This window comes from Cephus cinctus, unplaced genomic scaffold (assembly GCF_000341935.2).
Source record: "Cephus cinctus unplaced genomic scaffold, Ccin1 Ccin1_scaffold0169, whole genome shotgun sequence".
Lineage (NCBI taxonomy): Eukaryota > Metazoa > Arthropoda > Insecta > Hymenoptera > Cephidae > Cephus > Cephus cinctus.
Genome location: NW_014332893.1, coordinates 99,909 through 106,883, shown reverse-complemented (window position 1 = coordinate 106,883; position 6,975 = coordinate 99,909). Strand labels below are relative to the sequence as shown.

At 37.1% G+C, this 6,975-nt stretch overlaps 1 protein-coding gene across 5 annotated transcripts in view; it reads left to right on the top strand.

Annotated features, from left to right (window-relative positions):
• Positions 1 to 6,975, top strand: part of LOC107264420 (protein muscleblind) — a 203,103-nt gene that overhangs the window by 162,124 nt on the left and 34,004 nt on the right. The gene's annotated exons all lie outside the window — the stretch shown is intronic.

Sequence of the window (6,975 nt, the reverse complement as noted above, 5' to 3'; positions counted from 1 at the left end):
CCCCCCCCCCCACGAACCTTAGCCCCTCCAAAAAATAAAAGGCGAACGAAACAAAGGAACGAAACGAAACAAGAGCGAGATAGAGAACAAAGTGAAAAAGAAAATACGAAAAATACTGAATATACACAATGTGATATTGTTAATTGAAATATTACCTATAATTACATAATTGCGGATAAGGACGAACACTGAGATATTCGATTGATTGATTGACTAATGACGATTGATCTTATTACGATATTAATGATTAGTATTATATATATGAGGAATAATAATACTTGATAACGAAGTAAAATAATAACAATAACAATAATAACTGATGATTATGATGATGATGATGATGATGATTAATAATAATAATAATACATACTTGTGATGATGTACTGCGATGACTCGCGTTGAATCCGGGTCACGCGAAACCTTTTGATGATGGATTCAAATAAAACGAATATAATTCAAAATAATAAAAAAAAAAAAAAAAAAAAAAAAAAAAAAAAAAAAAAAACGCGTGGACTGTCTTTATTACTGTTACTACTTACTCACGAGACATCTCTTTTACTCACTTTTTTACATACAATCATTGATTAACACAACACGCATATTATAATACACCCATCAGCACTTGTACCGAAAAAGAAAAAAAAAAAAAAAAATTCGTATATTTTTTCTTATCTGTCAGATTTATTCTTATTAATATACAATTTTCTTTTTGACCTCGTTATTTCTCTTTTTCCTCCCCTCCTCTCTTTTTCTGTTCTGTCAGCTGTTACCCTCCCTACTATCCCCCCTCCTTACACCACCTACCTCTGACACACACAAATACACACACTTACCCGCTATCTGTTATTTTAACACGTGGTCACATACATTATTCCTTCTGGTATCGATTCTCCACTGTACTGTATTTATACGTTCGGCCGGGTCCGATAATTTCCAATTACACAAGCCTGCATTTTTTTTTCATTTTTTTTTCTTGCTCTCTTGATTATTTTAATCTCACTCAGATTCTTCTCTCAGTACACGCTTGACGCGCCACACTGTAATTGTAAGAGGCCTGGCTATCGCAATGTATCAGCTAATTACCCCATAAGCATAATTTTAACAGACACGTGTTTTATAGTCGTTAGGTTTAAGAGGATGAAAAGGTCAAAAAAAAGTTTTACGGCGACGTCGACGGGCTGCCGAGAAAACAAAAAAGGTGAAAGAGAAAAATAAAAATAAAAGATGCGAAACTCACAAGACGTCTGGACCACGACTCACTTCTATCTCCTTTGAAATCCAAAAACCGTTGTCTGTCACTTCCTGAGCTCGGGAGTATCGGCGAGACTTTCATCGTTCGAATGCACATGCGTTGGTACTTTTTTTTTTCGAAAATTTTTTTTCAAACCAAACCTAACGTCCCCCATAAAGTGCCACTTGTATACGTATGCGTGTTGCGTGAGTGTATGCGTGTGAAATTTTTTCATCATTTTTTTTTTTAAATACCCCATTTACAAAAACGCCCAATAGGATCGATCGGATCCGGCCGACAATTATGCAGGGCGTAGAAATTTTTATTAGTCAATAATAATAACAATAATATTAATGATATCAATAGTAATGACAGTATTAAAATTATCTTTCCCTTCCAATTATATTTAAATGGCATTACAGTGATCCTTGATCCTTTGACTTTTCCTCGAACCCCCCCCCCTGCCCATGCAATCAACCCCTCTCACACCCGGTGATTTAAGAATGACAGGGAAGGCAAAAATATGGGAAGGAAAACAGACATGAAAATAATCGTATGACGTAATAAAAGAAAAATTGTGTACACTCATCCGAAACAGTTTGATACTTGATTTAATTCATGCTTCGGATATATCGTATAATTACTCCTACTACCGCTAATACTACAATTCTATAATATATATATAGTATACATATATATATATATAGTAGATATATATATGGTATACATATATATATATATTATATTTGCTTGCTGCCTGTTTTACATACCGTTATTAATATATATTGCAAACAGCGAAAATGCGTTTCGATTTGTCACTCCGTTTTGTATCGCGTCAATTAACAACCGTATTCTCGATCGGGTACGATTGTCTTTGCCGTGATTAACTGGATGATTTTACAGAACGATTAACGTGGGGATACGTGGGAAACGAGAATACAGGAGAATATTGCCACGTACTATTTTACATGTAAATACGACGTGTGCTCCCTTTCGTCCTGCATTCACGGTTTACCGTGAGTCTCCTTTACGTGGAAATTAGCGAATTTCGCTAAACGCCGACAGACCCGATTGTACCCGATCGATCGATTGTTCCGATACCTACGAGAGGAATCGATAACGCGTCCGCGCATTACATAATGTAACAGTGAATGCGGTAGTGTATGCAAAGTAGTATGAAAACCATTAATTTCGAATTATCCGTGTAATTGTCGATAACAGGCTGAAATTGGTACATTAACGAATACATTAATAAGTTTTTTTAGGATGAGTACTTTATTAAATTTTTTTTTTTTTCAAATTTTGATTTTTTTCATCGTATCTTTATTCGCTGGAAGGCACGCAGTTAGATATCTTTCTTTTTTTACTGTATGCCTGTCTGGTCTGTCTCTTGTTTCTATTGGGCTTATCTACTTTTGCCTTCTTGTTCTTTTTTCTCTCTCTCTCTACTATCGTTTCTATTCGTCCGCGTCATTTTGGGTTTTTTTTTTCGATTTTCGGTAATAGATATTTGTTTTATTCTTTATTTATATTTTTGGCTGACATCGCGGCTAAGAAAATGTAAAAATGCTTTAATTCTTCACTTTCTATAACTGTCTGTCCTTATTCTTATCTTTATTTTCCCTCGCGCGGATTCCTCTCCATTCCCATTTTCTGAGCTCCACTCTCTTCTCTTTTTTTTTCTTTGCTTTTTTTTTATTTTTATTCCGAAAATATGCAGCGATACGTCGTAGATCCTGACAATTTTCAGCTAAGCAGCTTAACGCCATTACGAGTGCTTCTTATCAGAATTCGTGGGTCGGGAGGGGGGAGGGGTGGCTTTTCTTTTATTTATTTATGCACTTTTTAGCTTCTCTTTTATTCTCTCTTGCCAACGGGATGACTTTGTGTCTATTTGCCGAGCGAGCGAAAATACAGGGGTGGTTCGTTCTCGCATCCTCTCTCTCTCTCTCTCTTTCTCTTTCTCTTTTAACAACCCCTCATTTCATCTCCCATGCCGTATCTCTTTCTAGTAGAATATACTGCCAGACAGAAAATGGAAAAATGCTCGACTCACCCCTATATTCAAGCTGCATTTTTCTTTAATACGTTTTTACATTTCTTCTTAAAAGTTTCCTCTTGTTAATATCTTCTTTTTTTTTTCTTTTTTTTTTTCTAACTTTCATTCATTTTTCAAACACGAAATTTCCACTTCAAAATTTGCGCGATGGCATAAACGTGTACGTGCGAAAATTAATAGCTGTTAGGCTGCTATATTTTTTAGAATTTTTTTCTCTTACAACTCGCATTTCACGTAGTACGTATAATAATTTTATTCTTGGTCATTTTTCACTTTCTTTTTCCATCCCTTGTTTTTACATCGTCCTTTCCTACCTTTTCTTCTCTTTTTCTCCTCCAAATAACTGCTTACGACCGTGCCTTGTATAATGTATCAGTAAATCGTTATTATCGAATCAGTATCTGTTTACTAATTTATTAATTGACATATAGTGACTCAAACTTTTATTTTACAGCTAGGAGGAGGTGCTTTTATACGCAAAACCGCATGTGACTGTTAATACACATATTTATGTAATATAGATCATTTTCCTTGTAGGTGTATATATATACGCAAGTATATCTATACACGTATGTGGATAACTCGCGTACATGTTAAAAAAAAACTCTACTACGATATTATCGCGCTCCCCTAACTGTGTAATTTTTTAATTTTAATTTTCATATTTTCAGCATATAATACCATTGATATTTAATTTCTCTTACTCTTAATGCCTGGGTGAAAGATCGTCAGTCATTCTCGTGAGCCAATAATATTTCTTTTTGTAACTCGATCGGATCATGCTGTACGTAATTTTGAAAATTCGCCAATTAGTATCATTAGAAAAAAAAAAGTTATAATATTTTCAAAATAAATTTGGCTACCGAGGACGACTGGCGTCTCGACGCACCGTCAATGTTGTGTGTAGATTTTTTGGACTGACCATTCTTTCAGCTACTCGGCTATGTTTTAAAACAGATAAAGCAACACTACTAAAAAATAAAACATCTTTTGAAAATTCAAGGGTCAAGGTGTAGAACAAAGACGGTATTGTACAGAACTAAAAAAAAAAGATCATTCAACACCCAACACGTTATCAGAAATCACGCGAACGACACACACGCCATCTCCATTCACAGAAAATACTAGCAAGGCAAGACACAGAAGAGCATACACAAATAAATAATACGTCACTACTGTTTGACATGATACAATAAAATAATTATTGAAATTTCACACAAAAAATATTCTAGCACACGCGCGCACGCACTTGACATTATAGGCACGCAAAGAAAAAAAATTCAAAAACCAAAATTTACCAAAATTTACAAATCAAATATCTATCAGCCTGTACCCGCCTTGGGAACTTAACGGCATACATAGATAAAACCAAAAAAAAGAAAAAAGTACAAAGACAAAACACCGAACGACTCACAAAGTGCACATAAAAAAATTGTTCGCATGTTGCATAACTTAAAAAAAAAACATTCAGCATAAAAGAGAATCACAAAACAGCACGCACATGTGTCGTTCTCTATATACGCTCTAACGACTAGCAATTTCTCTCGTGCGGTGGTTCGTTTGGAATAATTCAATATAATTGCGGTACAACTAATTAGGAGCTTTGATGATCGATAGCCCATAGTCCTATAGTACTCCGGAAAGAGTGTCCTTTTCTTTTTTTTTTGGTCCACCCTATATATACAGAACTTTCATTATTCTAACCTCGCTACTTACCTTCGTTACTTTGTTCATTTTCCTAATTGTTAACCTCTCTGTTTTTTTCTTCTCTTTTCTAAGAGTACTCTCTCCCACCCACTCACCCCTCACTTTCGATTCGGGCTCGTGTTACTTCGCCAGAGGGTAGTACTCAGGCTCAACGAGCACTTCATTCGATAAAAGTACTTTGTTAAGGAACGAAACGTGCCCTCGTCGTTAACGTCGTTTATCGGCAGGCCAAAGGAACCACTCGCAGCCAGAGTCCCCATTTTACTTTTTTTTTACTTTCACTTTTGTTTTTTTATTCACACTACTTTCTCTCCGTACCATCCCCATCGCTCTGTCTTTTATATACAGTCAACAATCTTACATCATACTCTTGCTATCTCTGTCTTACTCCCTGCTTCGTTCCGTCTCCCTCTCTCTCATTCTCATTCTCCTCGCAAATCCCCTTTATTATTGGACACTTTTTATTTTCTGCACTGGTTGTACCTGTACCCTGTGCGCGTGCGCGTGTGACTAGTACGCATCCGACCTGCCATCTGGCGGCCGCCAAAATTACCACAAAGCTGATCCCCAACGACCGTCATTCTCTATCACTTGGATCTTGTGTGTCATCCGTATTCGTGATTGTTCATGCTGATTGTCAAACTACTTTTCTGTGTCACTCTCAATCCTTATCCAATATCCGTCCTCGATCTGGATCTATCTATCTCCATAATCTAGCACTTCTATTTATATCTGTTCAGTGATGTCTACGTTGCGGCCTGTCATGCGTGCACTCTATTGTGATTATCCGTAGTCTAAGCGACGATGGGTGTGTATGCGTGCGTGCTCGCGGTGAGGATGAATGCTCGGTGTTTTATTGTATATATGTATTACTTACTAACCGTACTCTCGAAATACGTATATACACACGTGCTTATCACTCACGACTTAACCTAACCCGTAACGCGCTATTATCACAACACAAATTATACTGTACACTGAACAGCGTACGCTGGTATCTATCGGGCCTGAACGCTATAAAAATCCCTTTCGAAGATCAGCGTGAAGGGTTGTCGTCTGACTGTCTAAAAAAAAAAATTATCTTTCTGCTCGACTAATTTTTGGAAATTTTTTTTCTAAAAAAATATCCCAAGGCGTCATTTGTCAAAAAAATATCTCGTTGACGGTGGAGACACCTGCGTGGAATTTCCGTGTAAACTCAACTGGGCAAGCAAGAAGGATGAATTTTCTTTATTTTATGGGAATCGACCGATCTGATTGTCTCTTAACAATTCAGGTCAGGTCAGTCCGTTCAGGTTTCCAGGAAGTTCGAATGTCTCTCTTCCGGTTTCAAAAGGACTATCCAATAAATATACTGTCGGACAACAGTCCTCCCGTTCTCTTCGTCCTATCTCTGTCTGTCTTTCTGTTTCTGACTCTAGCCTCTCTATCTCTGTATCTCTTCTTCACGATATCCAAGCGAAACAATGTAGCTACTGTACACCGTGTCAACTATGGCACGTGCCACGGCCGCCAAAACACTCGCTAGCATTAGACCCCAGAGCAGCTACGTGTCCGCGCCGAAGATAATCGCTAATTGTCTAATAGCTTAAAACAAAAATTCTTATCGCCCAAAAAATATTTTTTTCAATTTTTTATTCAAACAAAAATTTGACAATTCGCGAATATCAATGGTCAACTATTGTTCCCCGCCACTGAGTAGTCCCCACTTATCCCTAATTTCCTTTCCCTCTACATACCTCATCCTCGTTCACAATTTGACCTCACGACCTCACTTTCCTCTATTCGAAATACAAATCCACCGTACGTAAGACATCAATGTATTATTCAACGTTACCAAGTACCTTCCGCCGATCCTGAACCTCAATGATCTTTGCCCATATCACTATCATTATCATGTTACCAGGTATCCGTCTCACATAACCTAATAGTGATTACGTGTATAAGACACCTAAACCTGACCACCCCCCCCCCCCCC